General features: G+C 47.7%; 33 non-coding genes across 33 annotated transcripts; all 33 read right to left on the bottom strand.

The window, feature by feature from the left end:
• Positions 1–120: 120 nt before the first annotated feature.
• LOC137883048 (U2 spliceosomal RNA) lies at positions 121–311 on the bottom strand. The gene has a single exon (XR_011104459.1). It is a non-coding gene; the product is annotated as a U2 spliceosomal RNA (small nuclear RNA).
• A 178-nt stretch (positions 312–489) lies between these two features.
• Positions 490–604, bottom strand: LOC137882646 (U5 spliceosomal RNA). Its single transcript, XR_011104075.1, has one exon. It is a non-coding gene; the product is annotated as a U5 spliceosomal RNA (small nuclear RNA).
• Positions 605–1,100: 496 nt separating this feature from the next.
• Positions 1,101–1,264, bottom strand: LOC137882807 (U1 spliceosomal RNA). Its single transcript, XR_011104230.1, has one exon. It is a non-coding gene; the product is annotated as a U1 spliceosomal RNA (small nuclear RNA).
• A 673-nt stretch (positions 1,265–1,937) lies between these two features.
• Positions 1,938–2,128, bottom strand: LOC137882903 (U2 spliceosomal RNA). Its single transcript, XR_011104321.1, has one exon. It is a non-coding gene; the product is annotated as a U2 spliceosomal RNA (small nuclear RNA).
• Positions 2,129–2,307: 179 nt separating this feature from the next.
• On the bottom strand, positions 2,308–2,422 carry LOC137883095 (U5 spliceosomal RNA). The gene has a single exon (XR_011104493.1). It is a non-coding gene; the product is annotated as a U5 spliceosomal RNA (small nuclear RNA).
• Positions 2,423–2,918: 496 nt separating this feature from the next.
• Positions 2,919–3,082, bottom strand: LOC137882793 (U1 spliceosomal RNA). Its single transcript, XR_011104216.1, has one exon. It is a non-coding gene; the product is annotated as a U1 spliceosomal RNA (small nuclear RNA).
• Positions 3,083–3,755: 673 nt separating this feature from the next.
• LOC137883023 (U2 spliceosomal RNA) lies at positions 3,756–3,946 on the bottom strand. Its single transcript, XR_011104435.1, has one exon. It is a non-coding gene; the product is annotated as a U2 spliceosomal RNA (small nuclear RNA).
• A 178-nt stretch (positions 3,947–4,124) lies between these two features.
• LOC137882643 (U5 spliceosomal RNA) lies at positions 4,125–4,239 on the bottom strand. The gene has a single exon (XR_011104072.1). It is a non-coding gene; the product is annotated as a U5 spliceosomal RNA (small nuclear RNA).
• A 496-nt stretch (positions 4,240–4,735) lies between these two features.
• LOC137882810 (U1 spliceosomal RNA) lies at positions 4,736–4,899 on the bottom strand. Its single transcript, XR_011104233.1, has one exon. It is a non-coding gene; the product is annotated as a U1 spliceosomal RNA (small nuclear RNA).
• Positions 4,900–5,572: 673 nt separating this feature from the next.
• Positions 5,573–5,763, bottom strand: LOC137882995 (U2 spliceosomal RNA). The gene has a single exon (XR_011104409.1). It is a non-coding gene; the product is annotated as a U2 spliceosomal RNA (small nuclear RNA).
• A 179-nt stretch (positions 5,764–5,942) lies between these two features.
• On the bottom strand, positions 5,943–6,057 carry LOC137883097 (U5 spliceosomal RNA). The gene has a single exon (XR_011104494.1). It is a non-coding gene; the product is annotated as a U5 spliceosomal RNA (small nuclear RNA).
• Positions 6,058–6,553: 496 nt separating this feature from the next.
• On the bottom strand, positions 6,554–6,717 carry LOC137882811 (U1 spliceosomal RNA). Its single transcript, XR_011104234.1, has one exon. It is a non-coding gene; the product is annotated as a U1 spliceosomal RNA (small nuclear RNA).
• A 673-nt stretch (positions 6,718–7,390) lies between these two features.
• Positions 7,391–7,581, bottom strand: LOC137883016 (U2 spliceosomal RNA). Its single transcript, XR_011104428.1, has one exon. It is a non-coding gene; the product is annotated as a U2 spliceosomal RNA (small nuclear RNA).
• Positions 7,582–7,760: 179 nt separating this feature from the next.
• Positions 7,761–7,875, bottom strand: LOC137883071 (U5 spliceosomal RNA). Its single transcript, XR_011104470.1, has one exon. It is a non-coding gene; the product is annotated as a U5 spliceosomal RNA (small nuclear RNA).
• Positions 7,876–8,371: 496 nt separating this feature from the next.
• LOC137882812 (U1 spliceosomal RNA) lies at positions 8,372–8,535 on the bottom strand. Its single transcript, XR_011104235.1, has one exon. It is a non-coding gene; the product is annotated as a U1 spliceosomal RNA (small nuclear RNA).
• Positions 8,536–9,208: 673 nt separating this feature from the next.
• LOC137882997 (U2 spliceosomal RNA) lies at positions 9,209–9,399 on the bottom strand. The gene has a single exon (XR_011104410.1). It is a non-coding gene; the product is annotated as a U2 spliceosomal RNA (small nuclear RNA).
• A 179-nt stretch (positions 9,400–9,578) lies between these two features.
• On the bottom strand, positions 9,579–9,693 carry LOC137883098 (U5 spliceosomal RNA). The gene has a single exon (XR_011104495.1). It is a non-coding gene; the product is annotated as a U5 spliceosomal RNA (small nuclear RNA).
• Positions 9,694–10,189: 496 nt separating this feature from the next.
• LOC137882814 (U1 spliceosomal RNA) lies at positions 10,190–10,353 on the bottom strand. The gene has a single exon (XR_011104237.1). It is a non-coding gene; the product is annotated as a U1 spliceosomal RNA (small nuclear RNA).
• Positions 10,354–11,026: 673 nt separating this feature from the next.
• Positions 11,027–11,217, bottom strand: LOC137883017 (U2 spliceosomal RNA). The gene has a single exon (XR_011104429.1). It is a non-coding gene; the product is annotated as a U2 spliceosomal RNA (small nuclear RNA).
• Positions 11,218–11,396: 179 nt separating this feature from the next.
• On the bottom strand, positions 11,397–11,511 carry LOC137883099 (U5 spliceosomal RNA). The gene has a single exon (XR_011104496.1). It is a non-coding gene; the product is annotated as a U5 spliceosomal RNA (small nuclear RNA).
• A 496-nt stretch (positions 11,512–12,007) lies between these two features.
• LOC137882806 (U1 spliceosomal RNA) lies at positions 12,008–12,171 on the bottom strand. The gene has a single exon (XR_011104229.1). It is a non-coding gene; the product is annotated as a U1 spliceosomal RNA (small nuclear RNA).
• Positions 12,172–12,844: 673 nt separating this feature from the next.
• LOC137883004 (U2 spliceosomal RNA) lies at positions 12,845–13,035 on the bottom strand. The gene has a single exon (XR_011104417.1). It is a non-coding gene; the product is annotated as a U2 spliceosomal RNA (small nuclear RNA).
• Positions 13,036–13,214: 179 nt separating this feature from the next.
• Positions 13,215–13,329, bottom strand: LOC137883136 (U5 spliceosomal RNA). The gene has a single exon (XR_011104530.1). It is a non-coding gene; the product is annotated as a U5 spliceosomal RNA (small nuclear RNA).
• Positions 13,330–13,825: 496 nt separating this feature from the next.
• On the bottom strand, positions 13,826–13,989 carry LOC137882718 (U1 spliceosomal RNA). The gene has a single exon (XR_011104143.1). It is a non-coding gene; the product is annotated as a U1 spliceosomal RNA (small nuclear RNA).
• A 673-nt stretch (positions 13,990–14,662) lies between these two features.
• LOC137883047 (U2 spliceosomal RNA) lies at positions 14,663–14,853 on the bottom strand. Its single transcript, XR_011104458.1, has one exon. It is a non-coding gene; the product is annotated as a U2 spliceosomal RNA (small nuclear RNA).
• A 179-nt stretch (positions 14,854–15,032) lies between these two features.
• On the bottom strand, positions 15,033–15,147 carry LOC137883100 (U5 spliceosomal RNA). Its single transcript, XR_011104497.1, has one exon. It is a non-coding gene; the product is annotated as a U5 spliceosomal RNA (small nuclear RNA).
• A 496-nt stretch (positions 15,148–15,643) lies between these two features.
• Positions 15,644–15,807, bottom strand: LOC137882776 (U1 spliceosomal RNA). The gene has a single exon (XR_011104200.1). It is a non-coding gene; the product is annotated as a U1 spliceosomal RNA (small nuclear RNA).
• A 673-nt stretch (positions 15,808–16,480) lies between these two features.
• On the bottom strand, positions 16,481–16,671 carry LOC137883028 (U2 spliceosomal RNA). The gene has a single exon (XR_011104440.1). It is a non-coding gene; the product is annotated as a U2 spliceosomal RNA (small nuclear RNA).
• A 178-nt stretch (positions 16,672–16,849) lies between these two features.
• Positions 16,850–16,964, bottom strand: LOC137882645 (U5 spliceosomal RNA). Its single transcript, XR_011104074.1, has one exon. It is a non-coding gene; the product is annotated as a U5 spliceosomal RNA (small nuclear RNA).
• Positions 16,965–17,460: 496 nt separating this feature from the next.
• LOC137882716 (U1 spliceosomal RNA) lies at positions 17,461–17,624 on the bottom strand. The gene has a single exon (XR_011104141.1). It is a non-coding gene; the product is annotated as a U1 spliceosomal RNA (small nuclear RNA).
• A 673-nt stretch (positions 17,625–18,297) lies between these two features.
• Positions 18,298–18,488, bottom strand: LOC137883046 (U2 spliceosomal RNA). The gene has a single exon (XR_011104457.1). It is a non-coding gene; the product is annotated as a U2 spliceosomal RNA (small nuclear RNA).
• A 179-nt stretch (positions 18,489–18,667) lies between these two features.
• On the bottom strand, positions 18,668–18,782 carry LOC137883101 (U5 spliceosomal RNA). Its single transcript, XR_011104498.1, has one exon. It is a non-coding gene; the product is annotated as a U5 spliceosomal RNA (small nuclear RNA).
• Positions 18,783–19,280: 498 nt separating this feature from the next.
• Positions 19,281–19,444, bottom strand: LOC137882787 (U1 spliceosomal RNA). Its single transcript, XR_011104211.1, has one exon. It is a non-coding gene; the product is annotated as a U1 spliceosomal RNA (small nuclear RNA).
• Between the last annotated feature and the right edge of the window lie 254 nt (positions 19,445–19,698).

The raw sequence follows: 19,698 nt of genomic DNA on the forward strand, positions 1-19,698 counted from the left end.
TGCCACAAGTCCCGGCCTTGAAGACAGACAGCGACTGTGACTCGCGTCGTTCATTTCAGAGTCAAACCAATCAACAGACTGATCCATTTAGATTGGTGTTTGGTTGTCCACAAGGCATTTAAAGAGTGCACCGTTCCAGGCAATGCTGCAATACCGGGTCAATGCGTGGAGTGAACGGAGCAAGCCCCTTTTTCATCTCCCAATGCTAAAAATCTGCTTAATACATTATCCTCATATAGAGGACACATCAGATATTAAACTGATAAGAACAGATACTACACTTGATCTTAGCCAAAATTCCGAGAAGCACTGAGCCCCAACTGTTTGCTTCCTGAGGCAACCTCCTGACACATTTCTCCCTTGTCGTGGTGCAGTTCATTCAATGGGTCATGGCAGTGGCTGCTGCTTTGCACACCCGTCCAAACCCTCCATAGTCAAGCACCTTGGTCTAATTAAGGACAGCTGTTTTTCTTTTCACAAGTGTACAAGGCTCAGCCAAACGGCAAAGCCTGCCAAAATAGGTTTAACTCATTGGTGTTCCTCTCCACAGAAGTCTTTAGTAAAAGGCGAAAGACTTGCGCATTATGAAGAGAAACCAAAGTAAGTACAGCACTCTTGTCGAGAGCAGCTGAAGACCCTAGTCGTCCCTGTCAAAACGCTCATGGTAAGCCTGAGTTGACGTGCCCTGTTCCAAATCCAAAGCCACACCCCTGCCCACATCTTAAAGAGGGCAATATTCTCCAATGTACTATTTCCTTCCCTCCAATCAAAAGCACAAATCTCGCTGTGTTATTTTTTCTTCATTTCAATGTTGATTCAGAGCTGGAAATTTCCCCCAGCAATCAGGGCTGATGTATACAGTGATTTGAGGCTGGGAGCACAGTCCTGGTGCAGTTCTTTCAATGGGGCATAGCAGTGGCTGCTGCTTGGCACACCTGTCCAAGCCCTCCATGGTCAAGCACCATGGTCTAGTTAAGGACATCTTTCTTCCTTTTCACAAACGCCCAGGACTCGGCTACAGGAATCGGCAAGCGGAATAGCAGCATGTTGAGGTCCATGTCCGTCTACCAACCGGGTGATATCTTTTTCAACTTAAAAATCAGGGGAGAGCGCGAACGCAGTCCCCCACTACCAGAAATTATGCAGTCGAGATTCCCACATTTGGGGAATTTGCAGTGGTCAGTGCAACCGGAGTGCAATGGTTGAGGCTCGCCCTGGGTGAACCACCTTCTTGATCATGGTATCTTCCCTGCCAGGTAAGTATGAGCTAGAAGACACAAAGACAGGGGTGGCATTCCCAGACACAGTACTCTGGATGACGGTTCCCAGATGGCATAATCCCAGAGTCAGCATTAGCTTCCCTTGGCAAGCTGTTTCTGCTTCTGAGAAAGCAAACACAGCCCAGCAACCAAACGAAAATCTAAGCATGCTAACAATGGAAGGATCTTCGGAACACATTTCTCCCACAAAGAAGGGAAAATATCGGTGAGGAGAACACGCAATCATTTTAGGCCCATCCAAAAAGCCACACCCACTTCTCTCGGCAAACCCGGGCAATTTGCATTACTCAACACACAGCTTCACAGCATACAACAGACACTGCTGCACAGCTACGCTTGCACTTTTCTGGACAATCTGCAAACGAAATAGAGCCTACAAAATGACATCACCCACAATCTGACTCGGAGGACGGAAATTAGCATTCAGAGCTGGAATTTTCCCCAAGCAGTCAGGGCTGATGTATACAGTGATTTGAGGCTGGGAGCACAGTGTTGTTCCACAAAGGGCCTCGGTAAGGAGTAAACAGGGCCTTTGTTTGCCACAAGTCCCGGCCTTGAAGACAGACAGCGACTGTGACTCGCGTCGTTCATTTCAGAGTCAAATCAATCAACAGACTGATCCATTTAGATTGGTGTTTGGTTGTCCACAAGGCATTTAAAGAGTGCACCGTTCCCGGCAATGCTGCAATACCGGGTCAATGTGTGGAGTGAACGGAGCAAGCCCCTTTTTCATCTCCCAATGCTAAAAATCTGCTTAATACATTATCCTCATATAGAGGACATATCAGATATTAAACTGATAAGAACAGATACTACACTTGATCTTAGCCAAAAGGCCGAGAAGCGATGAGCCCCAACTGTTTGCTTCCTGAGGCAACCTCCTGACACATTTCTCCCTTGTCGTGGTGCAGTTCATTCAATGGGTCATGGCAGTGGCTGCTGCTTTGCACACCCGTCCAACCCCTCCATAGTCAAGCACCTTGGTCTAGTTAAGGACAGCTGTCTTTCTTTTCACAAGTGTACAAGGCTCAGCCAAACGGCAAAGCCTGCCAAAAATAGGTTTAACTCATTGGTGTTCCTCTCCACGGAAGTCTTTAGTAAAAGGCGAAAGACTTGTGCGTTATGAAGAGAAACCAAAGTAAGTACAGCACTCTTGTCGAGAGCAGCTGAAGACCCTAGTCGTCCCAGTCAAAACGCTCATGGTAAGCCTGAGTTGACGTGCCCTGTTCCAAATCCAAAGCCACACCCCTACCCACATCTTAAAGAGGGCAATATTCTCCAATGTACTATTTCCTTCCCTCCATTCAAAAGCACAAATCTCGCTGTGTTATTTTTTCTTCATTTCACTGTTGATTCAGAGCTGGAAATTTCCCCCAGCAGTCAGGGCTGATGTATACAGTGATTTGAGGCTGGGAGCACAGTCCTGGTGCAGTTCTTTCAATGGGGCATAGCAGTGGCTGCTGCTTGGCACACCTGTCCAAGCCCTCCATGGTCAAGCACCATGGTCTAGTTAAGGACATCTTTCTTCCTTTTCACAAACGCCCAGGACTCGGCTACAGGAATCGGCAAGCGGAATAGCAGCATGTTGAGGTCCATGTCCGTCTACCAACCGGGTGATATTTTTTTCAACTTAAAAATCAGGGGAGAGCGCGAACGCAGTCCCCCACTACGAGAAATTATGCAGCCGAGATTCCCACATTTGGGGAATTCGCAGTGGTCAGCACAACCGGAGTGCAATGGTTGAGCCTCGCCCTGCGTGAACCACCTTCTTGATCATGGTATCTTCCCTGCCAGGTAAGTATAAGTTGGAAGACACAGAAACAGGGGTGGCATTCCCAGACACAGTACTCTGGATGACGGTTCCCAGATGGCATAATCCCAGAGTCAGCATTAGCTTCCCTTGGCAAGCTGTTTCTGATTCTGAGAAAGCAAACACAGCCCAGCAACCAAACGAAAATCTAAGCATGCTAATAATGGAAGGATCTTCGGAACACATTTCTCCCACAAAGAAGGGAAAATATCGGTGAGGAGAACACGCAATCATTTTAGGCCCATCCAAAAAGCCACACCCACTTCTCTCGGCAAACCCGGGCAATTTGCATTACTCAACACACAGCTTCACAGCATACAACAGACACTGCTGCACAGCTACGCTTGCACTTTTCTGGACAATCTGCAAACGAAATAGAGCCTACAAAATGACATCACCCACAATCTGACTCGGAGGACGGAAATTAGCATTCAGAGCTGGAAATTTCCCCAAGCAGTCAGGGCTGATGTATACAGTGATTTGAGGCTGGGAGCACAGTGTTGTTCCACAAAGGGCCTCGGTAAGGAGTAAACAGGGCCTTTGTTTGCCACAAGTCCCGGCCTTGAAGACAGACAGCGACTGTGACTCGCGTCGTTCATTTCAGAGTCAAATCAATCAACAGACTGATCCATTTAGATTGGTGTTTGGTTGTCCACAAGGCATTTAAAGAGTGCACCGTTCCAGGCAATGCTGCAATACCGGGTCAATGTGTGGAGTGAACGGAGCAAGCCCCTTTTTCATCTCCCAATGCTAAAAATCTGCTTAATACATTATCCTCATATAGAGGACATATCAGATATTAAACTGATAAGAACAGATACTACACTTGATCTTAGCCAAAAGGCCGAGAAGCGATGAACCCCAACTGTTTGCTTCCTGAGGCAACTTCCTGACACATTTCTCCCTTGTCGTGGTGCAGTTCATTCAATGGGTCATGGCAGTGGCTGCTGCTTTGCACACCCGTCCAAACCCTCAATAGTCAAGCACCTTGGTCTAATTAAGGACAGCTGTTTTTCTTTTCACAAGTGTACAAGGCTCAGCCAAACGGCAAAGCCTGCCAAAATAGGTTTAACTCATTGGCGTTCCTCTCCACGGAAGTCTTTAGTAAAAGGCGAAAGATTTGTGCATTATGAAGAGAAACCAAAGTAAGTACAGCACTCTTGTCGAGAGCAGCTGAAGACCCTAGTCGTCCCAGTCAAAACGCTCATGGTAAGCCTGAGTTGACGTGCCCTGTTCCAAATCCAAAGCCACACCCCTGCCCACATCTTAAAGAGGGCAATATTCTCCAATGTACTATTTCCTTCCCTCCAATCAAAAGCACAAATCTCACCGTGTTATTTTTTCTTCATTTCACTGTTGATTCAGAGCTGGAAATTTCCCCCAGCAGTCAGGGCTGATGTATACAGTGATTTGAGGCTGGGAGCACAGTCCTGGTGCAGTTCTTTCAATGGGGCATAGCAGTGGCTGCTGCTTGGCACACCTGTCCAAGCCCTCCATGGTCAAGCACCATGGTCTAGTTAAGGACATCTTTCTTCCTTTTCACAAACGCCCAGGACTCGGCTACAGGAATCGGCAAGCGGAATAGCAGCATGTTGAGGTCCATGTCCGTCTACCAACCGGGTGATATTTTTTTCAACTTAAAAATCAGGGGAGAGCGCGAACGCAGTCCCCCACTACCAGAAGTTATGCAGTCGAGATTCCCACATTTGGGGAATTCGCAGTGGTCAGTGCAACTGGAGTGCAATGGTTGAGCCTCGCCCTGGGTGAACCACCTTCTTGATCACGGTATCTTCCCTGCCAGGTAAGTATGAGTTGGAAGACACAGAGACAGGGGTGGAATTCCCAGACACAGTACTCTGGATGACGGTTCCCAGATGGCATAATCCCAGAGTCAGCATTAGCTTCCCTTGGCAAGCTGTTTCTGCTTCTGAGAAAGCAAACACAGCCCAGCAAACAAACGAAAATCTAAGCATGCTAACAATGGAAGGATCTTCGGAACACATTTCTCCCACAAAGAAGGGAAAATATCGGTGAGGAGAACACGCAATCATTTTAGGCCCATCCAAAAAGCCACACCCACTTCTCTCGGCAAACCCGGGCAATTTCCATTACTCAACACACAGCTTCACAGCATACAACAGACACTGCTGCACAGCTACGCTTGCACTTTTCTGGACAATCTGCAAACGAAATAGAGCCTACAAAATGACATCACCCACAATCTGACTCGGAGGACGGAAATTAGCATTCAGAGCTGGAAATTTCCCCAAGCAGTCAGGGCTGATGTATACAGTGATTTGAGGCTGGGAGCACAGTGTTGTTCCACAAAGGGCCTCGGTAAGGAGTAAACAGGGCCTTTGTTTGCCACAAGTCCCGGCCTTGAAGACAGACAGCGACTGTGACTCGCGTCGTTCATTTCAGAGTCAAATCAATCAACAGACTGATCCATTTAGATTGGTGTTTGGTTGTCCACAAGGCATTTAAAGAGTGCACCGTTCCCGGCAACGCTGCAATACCAGGTCAATGCGTGGAGTGAACGGAGCAAGCCCCTTTTTCATCTCCCAATGCTAAAAATCTGCTTAATACATTATCCTCATATAGAGGACATATCAGATATTAGACTGATAAGAACAGATACTACACTTGATCTTAGCCAAAAGGCCGAGAAGCGATGAGCCCCAACTGTTTGCTTCCTGAGGCAACCTCCTGACACATTTCTCCCTTGTCGTGGTGCAGTTCATTCAATGGGTCATGGCAGTGGCTGCTGCTTTGCACACCCGTCCAAACCCTCCATAGTCAAGCACCTCGGTCTAGTTAAGGACAGCTGTCTTTCTTTTCACAAGTGTACAAGGCTCAGCCAAACGGCAAAGCCTGCCAAAAATAGGTTTAACTCATTGGTGTTCCTCTCCACGGAAGTCTTTAGTAAAAGGCGAAAGACTTGTGCGTTATGAAGAGAAACCAAAGTAAGTACAGCACTCTTGTCGAGAGCAGCTGAAGACCCTAGTCGTCCCAGTCAAAACGCTCATGGTAAGCCTGAGTTGACGTGCCCTGTTCCAAATCCAAAGCCACACCCCTGCCCACATCTTAAAGATGGCAATATTCTCCAATGTACTATTTCCTTCCCTCAAATCAAAAGCACAAATCTCGCTGTGTTATTTTTTCTTCATTTCAATGTTGATTCAGAGCTGGAAATTTCCCCCAGCAGTCAGGGCTGATGTATACAGTGATTTGAGGCTGGGAGCACAGTCCTGGTGCAGTTCTTTCAATGGGGCATAGCAGTGGCTGCTGCTTGGCACACCTGTCCAAGCCCTCCATGGTCAAGCACCATGGTCTAGTTAAGGACATCTTTCTTCCTTTTCACAAACGCCCAGGACTCGGCTACAGGAATCGGCAAGCGGAATAGCAGCATGTTGAGGTCCATGTCCGTCTACCAACCGGGTGATATTTTTTTCAACTTAAAAATCAGGGGAGAGCGCGAACGCAGTCCCCCACTACCAGAAGTTATGCAGTCGAGATTCCCACATTTGGGGAATTCGCAGTGGTCAGTGCAACTGGAGTGCAATGGTTGAGCCTCGCCCTGGGTGAACCACCTTCTTGATCACGGTATCTTCCCTGCCAGGTAAGTATGAGTTGGAAGACACAGAGACAGGGGTGGAATTCCCAGACACAGTACTCTGGATGACGGTTCCCAGATGGCATAATCCCAGAGTCAGCATTAGCTTCCCTTGGCAAGCTGTTTCTGCTTCTGAGAAAGCAAACACAGCCCAGCAACCAAACGAAAATCTAAGCATGCTAACAATGGAAGGATCTTCGGAACACATTTCTCCCACAAAGAAGGGAAAATATCGGTGAGGAGAACACGCAATCATTTTAGGCCCATCCAAAAAGCCACACCCACTTCTCTCGGCAAACCCGGGCAATTTGCATTACTCAACACACAGCTTCACAGCATACAACAGACACTGCTGCACAGCTACGCTTGCACTTTTCTGGACAATCTGCAAACGAAATAGAGCCTACAAAATGACATCACCCACAATCTGACTCGGAGGACGGAAATTAGCATTCAGAGCTGGAAATTTCCCCAAGCAGTCAGGGCTGATGTATACAGTGATTTGAGGCTGGGAGCACAGTGTTGTTCCACAAAGGGCCTCGGTAAGGAGTAAACAGGGCCTTTGTTTGCCACAAGTCCCGGCCTTGAAGACAGACAGCGACTGTGACTCGCGTCGTTCATTTCAGAGTCAAATCAATCAACAGACTGATCCATTTAGATTGGTGTTTGGTTGTCCACAAGGCATTTAAAGAGTGCACCGTTCCCGGCAACGCTGCAATACCGGGTCAATGCATGGAGTGAACGGAGCAAGCCCCTTTTTCATCTCCCAATGCTAAAAATCTGCTTAATACATTATCCTCATATAGAGGACATATCAGATATTAAACTGATAAGAACAGATACTACACTTGATCTTAACCAAAAGGCCGAGAAGCGATGAGCCCCAACTGTTTGCTTCCTGAGGCAACCTCCTGACACATTTCTCCCTTGTCGTGGTGTAGTTCATTCAATGGGTCATGGCAGTGGCTGCTGCTTTGCACACCCGTCCAAACCCTCCATAGTCAAGCACCTCGGTCTAGTTAAGGACAGCTGTCTTTCTTTTCACAAGTGTACAAGGCTCAGCCAAATGGCAAAGCCTGCCAAAAATAGGTTTAACTCATTGGTGTTCCTCTCCACGGAAGTCTTTAGTAAAAGGCGAAAGACTTGTGCGTTATGAAGAGAAACCAAAGTAAGTACAGCACTCTTGTCGAGAGCAGCTGAAGACCCTAGTCGTCCCAGTCAAAACGCTCATGGTAAGCCTGAGTTGACGTGCCCTGTTCCAAATCCAAAGCCACACCCCTGCCCACATCTTAAAGAGGGCAATATTCTCCAATGTACTATTTCCTTCCCTCCAATCAAAAGCACAAATCTCACCGTGTTATTTTTTCTTCATTTCACTGTTGATTCAGAGCTGGAAATTTCCCCCAGCAGTCAGGGCTGATGTATACAGTGATTTGAGGCTGGGAGCACAGTCCTGGTGCAGTTCTTTCAATGGGGCATAGCAGTGGCTGCTGCTTGGCACACCTGTCCAAGCCCTCCATGGTCAAGCACCATGGTCTAGTTAAGGACATCTTTCTTCCTTTTCACAAACGCCCAGGACTCGGCTACAGGAATCGGCAAGCGGAATAGCAGCATGTTGAGGTCCATGTCCGTCTACCAACCGGGTGATATTTTTTTCAACTTAAAAATCAGGGGAGAGCGCGAACGCAGTCCCCCACTACCAGAAGTTATGCAGTCGAGATTCCCACATTTGGGGAATTCGCAGTGGTCAGTGCAACTGGAGTGCAATGGTTGAGCCTCGCCCTGGGTGAACCACCTTCTTGATCACGGTATCTTCCCTGCCAGGTAAGTATGAGTTGGAAGACACAGAGACAGGGGTGGAATTCCCAGACACAGTACTCTGGATGACGGTTCCCAGATGGCATAATCCCAGAGTCAGCATTAGCTTCCCTTGGCAAGCTGTTTCTGCTTCTGAGAAAGCAAACACAGCCCAGCAACCAAACGAAAATCTAAGCATGCTAACAATGGAAGGATCTTCGGAACACATTTCTCCCACAAAGAAGGGAAAATATCGGTGAGGAGAACACGCAATCATTTTAGGCCCATCCAAAAAGCCACACCCACTTCTCTCGGCAAACCCGGGCAATTTCCATTACTCAACACACAGCTTCACAGCATACAACAGACACTGCTGCACAGCTACGCTTGCACTTTTCTGGACAATCTGCAAACGAAATAGAGCCTACAAAATGACATCACCCACAATCTGACTCGGAGGACGGAAATTAGCATTCAGAGCTGGAAATTTCCCCAAGCAGTCAGGGCTGATGTATACAGTGATTTGAGGCTGGGAGCACAGTGTTGTTCCACAAAGGGCCTCGGTAAGGAGTAAACAGGGCCTTTGTTTGCCACAAGTCCCGGCCTTGAAGACAGACAGCGACTGTGACTCGCGTCGTTCATTTCAGAGTCAAATCAATCAACAGACTGATCCATTTAGATTGGTGTTTGGTTGTCCACAAGGCATTTAAAGAGTGCACCGTTCCCGGCAACGCTGCAATACCAGGTCAATGCGTGGAGTGAACGGAGCAAGCCCCTTTTTCATCTCCCAATGCTAAAAATCTGCTTAATACATTATCCTCATATAGAGGACATATCAGATATTAGACTGATAAGAACAGATACTACACTTGATCTTAGCCAAAAGGCCGAGAAGCGATGAGCCCCAACTGTTTGCTTCCTGAGGCAACCTCCTGACACATTTCTCCCTTGTCGTGGTGCAGTTCATTCAATGGGTCATGGCAGTGGCTGCTGCTTTGCACACCCGTCCAAACCCTCCATAGTCAAGCACCTTGGTCTAGTTAAGGACAGCTGTCTTTCTTTTCACAAGTGTACAAGGCTCAGCCAAACGGCAAAGCCTGCCAAAAATAGGTTTAACTCATTGGTGTTCCTCTCCACGGAAGTCTTTAGTAAAAGGCGAAAGACTTGTGCGTTATGAAGAGAAACCAAAGTAAGTACAGCACTCTTGTCGAGAGCAGCTGAAGACCCTAGTCGTCCCAGTCAAAACGCTCATGGTAAGCCTGAGTTGACGTGCCCTGTTCCAAATCCAAAGCCACACCCCTGCCCACATCTTAAAGATGGCAATATTCTCCAATGTACTATTTCCTTCCCTCAAATCAAAAGCACAAATCTCGCTGTGTTATTTTTTCTTCATTTCAATGTTGATTCAGAGCTGGAAATTTCCCCCAGCAGTCAGGGCTGATGTATACAGTGATTTGAGGCTGGGAGCACAGTCCTGGTGCAGTTCTTTCAATGGGGCATAGCAGTGGCTGCTGCTTGGCACACCTGTCCAAGCCCTCCATGGTCAAGCACCATGGTCTAGTTAAGGACATCTTTCTTCCTTTTCACAAACGCCCAGGACTCGGCTACAGGAATCGGCAAGCGGAATAGCAGCATGTTGAGGTCCATGTCCGTCTACCAACCGGGTGATATTTTTTTCAACTTAAAAATCAGGGGAGAGCGCGAACGCAGTCCCCCACTACCAGAAGTTATGCAGTCGAGATTCCCACATTTGGGGAATTCGCAGTGGTCAGTGCAACTGGAGTGCAATGGTTGAGCCTCGCCCTGGGTGAACCACCTTCTTGATCACGGTATCTTCCCTGCCAGGTAAGTATGAGTTGGAAGACACAGAGACAGGGGTGGAATTCCCAGACACAGTACTCTGGATGACGGTTCCCAGATGGCATAATCCCAGAGTCAGCATTAGCTTCCCTTGGCAAGCTGTTTCTGCTTCTGAGAAAGCAAACACAGCCCAGCAACCAAACGAAAATCTAAGCATGCTAACAATGGAAGGATCTTCGGAACACATTTCTCCCACAAAGAAGGGAAAATATCGGTGAGGAGAACACGCAATCATTTTAGGCCCATCCAAAAAGCCACACCCACTTCTCTCGGCAAACCCGGGCAATTTGCATTACTCAACACACAGCTTCACAGCATACAACAGACACTGCTGCACAGCTACGCTTGCACTTTTCTGGACAATCTGCAAACGAAATAGAGCCTACAAAATGACATCACCCACAATCTGACTCGGAGGACGGAAATTAGCATTCAGAGCTGGAAATTTCCCCAAGCAGTCAGGGCTGATGTATACAGTGATTTGAGGCTGGGAGCACAGTGTTGTTCCACAAAGGGCCTCGGTAAGGAGTAAACAGGGCCTTTGTTTGCCACAAGTCCCGGCCTTGAAGACAGACAGCGACTGTGACTCGCGTCGTTCATTTCAGAGTCAAATCAATCAACAGACTGATCCATTTAGATTGGTGTTTGGTTGTCCACAAGGCATTTAAAGAGTGCACCGTTCCCGGCAACGCTGCAATACCGGGTCAATGCATGGAGTGAACGGAGCAAGCCCCTTTTTCATCTCCCAATGCTAAAAATCTGCTTAATACATTATCCTCATATAGAGGACATATCAGATATTAAACTGATAAGAACAGATACTACACTTGATCTTAACCAAAAGGCCGAGAAGCGATGAGCCCCAACTGTTTGCTTCCTGAGGCAACCTCCTGACACATTTCTCCCTTGTCGTGGTGCAGTTCATTCAATGGGTCATGGCAGTGGCTGCTGCTTTGCACACCCGTCCAAACCCTCCATAGTCAAGCACCTTGGTCTAGTTAAGGACAGCTGTCTTTCTTTTCACAAGTGTACAAGGCTCAGCCAAACGGCAAAGCCTGCCAAAAATAGGTTTAACTCATTGGTGTTCCTCTCCACGGAAGTCTTTAGTAAAAGGCGAAAGACTTGTGCGTTATGAAGAGAAACCAAAGTAAGTACAGCACTCTTGTCGAGAGCAGCTGAAGACCCTAGTCGTCCCAGTCAAAACGCTCATGGTAAGCCTGAGTTGACGTGCCCTGTTCCAAATCCAAAGCCACACCCCTGCCCACATCTTAAAGAGGGCAATATTCTCCAATGTACTATTTCCTTCCCTCCATTCAAAAGCACAAATCTCGCTGTGTTATTTTTTCTTCATTTCAATGTTGATTCAGAGCTGGAAATTTCCCCCAGCAGTCAGGGCTGATGTATACAGTGATTTGAGGCTGGCAGCACAGTCCTGGTGCAGTTCTTTCAATGGGGCATAGCAGTGGCTGCTGCTTGGCACACCTGTCCAAGCCCTCCATGGTCAAGCACCATGGTCTAGTTAAGGACATCTTTCTTCCTTTTCACAAATGCCCAGGACTCGGCTACAGGAATCGGCAAGCGGAATAGCAGCATGTTGAGGTCCATGTCCGTCTACCAACCGGGTGATATTTTTTTCAACTTAAAAATCAGGGGAGAGCACGAACGCAGTCCCCCACTACCAGAAATTATGCAGCTGAGATTCCCACATTTGGGGAATTCGCAGTGGTCAGCACAACCGGAGTGCAATGGTTGAGCCTCACCTTGGGTGAACCACCTTCTTGATCACGGTATCTTCCCTGCCAGGTAAGTATGAGTTGGAAGACACAGAGACAGGGGTGGCATTCCCAGACACAGTACTCTGGATGACGGTTCCCAAATGGCATAATCCCAGAGTCAGCATTAGCTTCCCTTGGCAAGCTGTTTCTGCTTCTGAGAAAGCAAACACAGCCCAGCAACAAAACGAAAATCTAAGCATGCTAACAATGGAAGGATCTTCGGAACACATTTCTCCCACAAAGAAGGGAAAATATCGGTGAGGAGAACACGCAATCATTTTAGGCCCATCCAAAAAGCCACACCCACTTCTCTCGGCAAACCCGGGCAATTTGCATTACTCAACACACAGCTTCACAGCATACAACAGACACTGCTGCACAGCTACGCTTGCACTTTTCTGGACAATCTGCAAACGAAATAGAGCCTACAAAATGACATCACCCACAATCTGACTCGGAGGACGGAAATTAGCATTCAGAGCTGGAAATTTCCCCAAGCAGTCAGGGCTGATGTATACAGTGATTTGAGGCTGGGAGCACAGTGTTGTTCCACAAAGGGCCTCGGTAAGGAGTAAACAGGGCCTTTGTTTGCCACAAGTCCCGGCCTTGAAGACAGACAGCGACTGTGACTCGCGTCGTTCATTTCAGAGTCAAATCAATCAACAGACTGATCCATTTAGATTGGTGTTTGGTTGTCCACAAGGCATTTAAAGAGTGCACCGTTCCCGGCAACGCTGCAATACCGGGTCAATGCGTGGAGTGAACGGAGCAAGCCCCTTTTTCATCTCCCAATGCTAAAAATCTGCTTAATACATTATCCTCATATAGAGGACATATCAGATATTAGACTGATAAGAACAGATACTACACTTGATCTTAGCCAAAAGGCCGAGAGGCGATGAGCCCCAACTGTTTGCTTCCTGAGGCAACCTCCTGACACATTTCTCCCTTGTCGTGGTGTAGTTCATTCAATGGGTCATGGCAGTGGCTGCTGCTTTGCACACCCGTCCAAACCCTCCATAGTCAAGCACCTCGGTCTAGTTAAGGACAGCTGTCTTTCTTTTCACAAGTGTACAAGGCTCAGCCAAATGGCAAAGCCTGCCAAAAATAGGTTTAACTCATTGGTGTTCCTCTCCACGGAAGTCTTTAGTAAAAGGCGAAAGACTTGTGCATTATGAAGAGAAACCAAAGTAAGTACAGCACTCTTGTCGAGAGCAGCTGAAGACCCTAGTCGTCCCAGTCAAAACGCTCATGGTAAGCCTGAGTTGACGTGCCCTGTTCCAAATCCAAAGCCACACCCCTGCCCACATCTTAAAGAGGGCAATATTCTCCAATGTACTATTTCCTTCCCTCCAATCAAAAGCACAAATCTCACCGTGTTATTTTTTCTTCATTTCACTGTTGATTCAGAGCTGGAAATTTCCCCCAGCAGTCAGGGCTGATGTATACAGTGATTTGAGGCTGGCAGCACAGTCCTGGTGCAGTTCTTTCAATGGGGCATAGCAGTGGCTGCTGCTTGGCACACCTGTCCAAGCCCTCCATGGTCAAGCACCATGGTCTAGTTAAGGACATCTTTCTTCCTTTTCACAAACGCCCAGGACTCGGCTACAGGAATCGGCAAGCCGAATAGCAGCATGTTGAGGTCCATGTCCGTCTACCAACCGGGTGATATTTCTTTCAACTTAAAAATCAGGGGAGAGCACGAACGCAGTCCCCCACTACTAGAAATTATGCAGTCGAGATTCCCACATTTGGGGAATTCGCAGTGGTCAGCACAACCGGAGTGCAATGGTTGAGCCTCGCCCTGGGTGAACCACCTTCTTGATCATGGTATCTTCCCTGCCAGGTAAGTATGAGTTGGAAGACACAGAGACAGGGGTGGCATTCCCAGACACAGTACTCTGGATGACGGTTCCCAGATGGCATAATCACAGAGTCAGCATTAGCTTCCCTTGGCAAGCTGTTTCTGCTTCTGAGAAAGCAAACACAGCCCAGCAACCAAACGAAAATCTAAGCATGCTAACAATGGAAGGATCTTCGGAACACATTTCTCCCACAAAGAAGGGAAAATATCGGTGAGGAGAACACGCAATCATTTTAGGCCCATCCAAAAAGCCACACCCACTTCTCTCGGCAAACCCGGGCAATTTGCATTACTCAACACACAGCTTCACAGCATACAACAGACACTGCTGCACAGCTACGCTTGCACTTTTCTGGACAATCTGCAAACGAAATAGAGCCTACAAAATGACATCACCCACAATCTGACTCGGAGGACGGAAATTAGCATTCAGAGCTGGAAATTTCCCCAAGCGGTCAGGGCTGATGTATACAGTGATTTGAGGCTGGGAGCACAGTGTTGTTCCACAAAGGGCCTCGGTAAGGAGTAAACAGGGCCTTTGTTTGCCACAAGTCCCGGCCTTGAAGACAGACAGCGACTGTGACTTGCGTCGTTCATTTCAGAGTCAAATCAATCAACAGACTGATCCATTTAGATTGGTGTTTGGTTGTCCACAAGGCACTTAAAGAGTGCACCGTTCCCGGCAATGCTGCAATACCGGGTCAATGCGTGGAGTGAACGGAGCAAGCCCTTTTTTCATGCCCCAATGCTAAAAATCTGCTTAATACATTATCCTCATATAGAGGACATATCAGATATTAAACTGATAAGAACAGATACTACACTTGATCTTAGCCAAAATGCCGAGAAGCGATGAGCCCCAACTGTTTGCTTCCTGCGGCAACTTCCTGACACATTTCTCCCTTGTCGTGGTGCAGTTCATTCAATGGGTCATGGCAGTGGCTGCTGCTTTGCGCACCCGTCCAAACCCTCCATAGTCAAGCACCTTGGTCTAGTTAAGGACAGCTGTCTTTCTTTTCACAAGTGTACAAGGCTCAGCCAAACGGCAAAGCCTGCCAAAAATAGGTTTAACTCATTGGTGTTCCTCTCCACGGAAGTCTTTAGTAAAAGGCGAAAGACTTGTGCGTTATGAAGAGAAACCAAAGTAAGTACAGCACTCTTGTCGAGAGCAGCTGAAGACCCTAGTCGTCCCAGTCAAAACGCTCATGGTAAGCCTGAGTTGACGTGCCCTGTTCCAAATCCAAAGCCACACCCCTGCCCACATCTTAAAGAGGGCAATATTCTCCAATGTACTATTTCCTTCCCTCCATTCAAAAGCACAAATCTCGCTGTGTTATTTTTTCTTCATTTCACTGTTGATTCAGAGCTGGAAATTTCCCCCAGCAGTCAGGGCTGATGTATACAGTGATTTGAGGCTGGCAGCACAGTCCTGGTGCAGTTCTTTCAATGGGGCATAGCAGTGGCTGCTGCTTGGCACACCTGTCCAAGCCCTCCATGGTCAAGCACCATGGTCTAGTTAAGGACATCTTTCTTCCTTTTCACAAACGCCCAAGACTCGGCTACAGGAATCGGCAAGCGGAATAGCAGCATGTTGAGGTCCATGTCCGTCTACCAACCGTGTGATATTTTTTTCAACTTAAAAATCAGGGGAGAGCGCGAACGCAGTCCCCCACTACCAGAAATTATGCAGTCGAGATTCCCACATTTGGGGAATTTGCAGTGGTCAGTGCAACCGGAGTGCAATGGTTGAGCCTCGCCCTGGGTGAACCACCTTCTTGATCATGGTATCTTCCCTGCCAGGTAAGTATGAGCTAGAAGACACAAAGACAGGGGTGGCATTCCCAGACACAGTACTCTGGATGACGGTTCCCAGATGGCATAATCCCAGAGTCAGCATTAGCTTCCCTTGGCAAGCTGTTTCTGCTTCTGAGAAAGCAAACACAGCCCAGCAACCAAACGAAAATCTAAGCATGCTAACAATGGAAGGATCTTCGGAACACATTTCTCCCACAAAGAAGGGAAAATATCGGTGAGGAGAACACGCAATCATTTTAGGCCCATCCAAAAAGCCACACCCACTTCTCTCGGCAAACCCGGGCAATTTGCATTACTCAACACACAGCTTCACAGCATACAACAGACACTGCTGCACAGCTACGCTTGCACTTTTCTGGACAATCTGCAAACGAAATAGAGCCTACAAAATGACATCACCTACAATCTGACTCGGAGGACGGAAATTAGCATTCAGAGCTGGAAATTTCCCCAAGCAGTCAGGGCTGATGTATACAGTGATTTGAGGCTGGGAGCACAGTGTTGTTCCACAAAGGGCCTCGGTAAGGAGTAAACAGGGCCTTTGTTTGCCACAAGTCCCGGCCTTGAAGACAGACAGCGACTGTGACTCGCGTCGTTCATTTCAGAGTCAAATCAATCAACAGACTGATCCATTTAGATTGGTGTTTGGTTGTCCACAAGGCATTTAAAGAGTGCACCGTTCCCGGCAACGCTGCAATACCGGGTCAATGCGTGGAGTGAACGGAGCAAGCCCTTTTTTCATCTCCCAATGCTAAAAATCTGCTTAATACATTATCCTCATATAGAGGACATATCAGATATTAGACTGATAAGAACAGATACTACACTTGATCTTAGCCAAAAGGCCGAGAAGCGATGAGCCCCAACTGTGTGCTTCCTGAGGCAACCTCCTGACACATTTCTCCCTTGTCGTGGTGCAGTTCATTCAATGGGTCATGGCAGTGGCTGCTGCTTTGCACACCCGTCCAAACCCTCCATAGTCAAGCACCTTGGTCTAATTAAGGACAGCTGTTTTTCTTTTCACAAGTGTACAAGGCTCAGCCAAACGGCAAAGCCTGCCAAAATAGGTTTAACTCATTGGTGTTCCTCTCCACAGAAGTCTTTAGTAAAAGGCGAAAGACTTGAGCATTATGAAGAGAAACCAAAGTAAGTACAGCACTCTTGTCGAGAGCAGCTGAAGACCCTAGTCGTCCCTGTCAAAACGCTCATGGTAAGCCTGAGTTGACGTGCCCTGTTCCAAATCCAAAGCTACACCCCTGCCCACATCTTAAAGAGGGCAATATTCTCCAATGTACTATTCCCTTCCCTCCAATCAAAAGCACAAATCTCGCTGTGTTATTTTTTCTTCATTTCAATGTTGATTCAGAGCTGGAAATTTCCCCCAGCAATCAGGGCTGATGTATACAGTGATTTGAGGCTGGGAGCACAGTCCTGGTGCAGTTCTTTCAATGGGGCATAGCAGTGGCTGCTGCTTGGCACACCTGTCCAAGCCCTCCATGGTCAAGCACCATGGTCTAGTTAAGGACATCTTTCTTCCTTTTCACAAACGCCCAGGACTCGGCTACAGGAATCGGCAAGCGGAATAGCAGCATGTTGAGGTCCATGTCCATCTACCAACCGGGTGATATTTTTTTCAACTTAAAAATCAGGGGAGAGCGCGAACGCAGTCCCCCACTACCAGAAATTATGCAGTCGAGATTCCCACATTTGGGGAATTCGCAGTGGTCAGCGCAACCGGAGTGCAATGGTTGAGCCTCGTCCTGGGTGAACCACCTTCTTGATCATGGTATCTTCCCTGCCAGGTAAGTATGAGTTGGAAGACACAGAGACAGGGGTGGCATTCCCAGACACAGTACTCTGGATGACGGTTCCCAGATGGCATAATCCCAGAGTCAGCATTAGCTTCCCTTGGCAAGCTGTTTCTGATTCTGAGAAAGCAAACACAGCCCAGCAACCAAACGAAAATCTAAGCATGCTAACAATGGAAGGATCTTCGGAACACATTTCTCCCACAAAGAAGGGAAAATATCGGTGAGGAGAACACGCAATCATTTTAGGCCCATCCAAAAAGCCACACCCACTTCTCTCGGCAAACCCGGGCAATTTGCATTACTCAACACACAGCTTCACAGCATACAACAGACACTGCTGCACAGCTACGCTTGCACTTTTCTGGACAATCTGCAAACGAAATAGAGCCTACAAAATGACATCACCCACAATCTGACTCGGAGGGCGGAAATTACCATTCAGAGCTGGAAATTTCCCCAAGCAGTCAGGGCTGATGTATACAGTGATTTGAGGCTGGGAGCACAGTGTTGTTCCACAAAGGGCCTCGGTAAGGAGTAAACAGGGCCTTTGTTTGCCACAAGTCCCGGCCTTGAAGACAGACAGCGACTGTGACTCGCGTCGTTCATTTCAGAGTCAAATCAACCAACAGACTGATCCATTTAGATTGGTGTTTGGTTGTCCACAAGGCATTTAAAGAGTGCACCGTTCCCGGCAATGCTGCAATACCGGGTCAATGCGTGGAGTGAACGGAGCAAGCCCCTTTTTCATCTCCCAATGCTAAAAATCTGCTTAATACATTATCCTCATATAGAGGACATATCAGATATTAAACTGATAAGAACAGATACTACACTTGATCTTAGCCAAAATTCCGAGAAGCAATGAGCCCCAACTGTTTGCTTCCTGAGGCAACCTCCTGACACATTTCTCCCTTGTCGTGGTGCAGTTCATTCAATGGGTCATGGCAGTGGCTGCTGCTTTGCACACCCGTCCAAACCCTCCATAGTCAAGCACCTCGGTCTAGTTAAGGACAGCTGTCTTTCTTTTCACAAGTGTACAAGGCTCAGCCAAACGGCAAAGCCTGCCAAAAATAGGTTTAACTCATTGGTGTTCCTCTCCACGGAAGTCTTTAGTAAAAGGCGAAAGACTTGTGCGTTATGAAGAGAAACCAAAGTAAGTACAGCACTCTTGTCGAGAGCAGCTGAAGACCCTAGTCGTCCCAGTCAAAACGCTCATGGTAAGCCTGAGTTGACGTGCCCTGTTCCAAATCCAAAGCCACACCCCTGCCCACATCTTAAAGAGGGCAATATTCTCCAATGTACTATTTCCTTCCCTCCATTCAAAAGCACAAATCTCGCTGTGTTATTTTTTTCTTCATTTCACTGTTGATTCAGAGCTGGAAATTTCCCCCAGCAGTCAGGGCTGATGTATACAGTGATTTGAGGCTGGGAGCACAGTCCTGGTGCAGTTATTTCAATGGGGCATCGCAGTGGCTGCTGCTTGGCACACCTGTCCAAGCCCTCCATGGTCAAGCACCATGGTCTAGTTAAGGACATCTTTCTTCCTTTTCACAAACGCCCAGGACTCGGCTACAGGAATCGGCAAGCGGAATAGCAGCATGTTGAGGTCCATGTCCGTCTACCAACCGGGTGATATTTTTTTCAACTTAAAAAATCAGGGGAGAGCGCGAACGCAGTCCCCCACTACCAGAAATTATGAAGTCGAGATTCCCACATTTGGGGAATTCGCAGTGGTCAGTGCAACCGGAGTGCAATGGTTGAGCCTCGCCCTGGGTGAACCACCTTCTTGATCATGGTATCTTCCCTGCCAGGTAAGTATGAGTTGGAAGACACAGAGACAGGGGTGGCATTCCCAGACACAGTACTCTGGATGACGGTTCCCAGATGGCATAATCCCAGAGTCAGCATTAGCTTCCCTTGGCAAGCTGTTTCTGCTTCTGAGAAAGCAAACACAGCCCAGCAACCAAACGAAAATCTAAGCATGCTAACAATGGAAGGATCTTCGGAACACATTTCTCCCACAAAGAAGGGAAAATATCGGTGAGGAGAACACGCAATCATTTTAGGCCCATC

The sequence above is a fragment of the Cebidichthys violaceus genome, unplaced genomic scaffold (genome assembly GCF_023349555.1).
Source record: "Cebidichthys violaceus isolate CVI_PGR_0920_01 unplaced genomic scaffold, fCebVio1.0.p SCAF_32, whole genome shotgun sequence".
NCBI lineage: Eukaryota > Metazoa > Chordata > Actinopteri > Perciformes > Stichaeidae > Cebidichthys > Cebidichthys violaceus.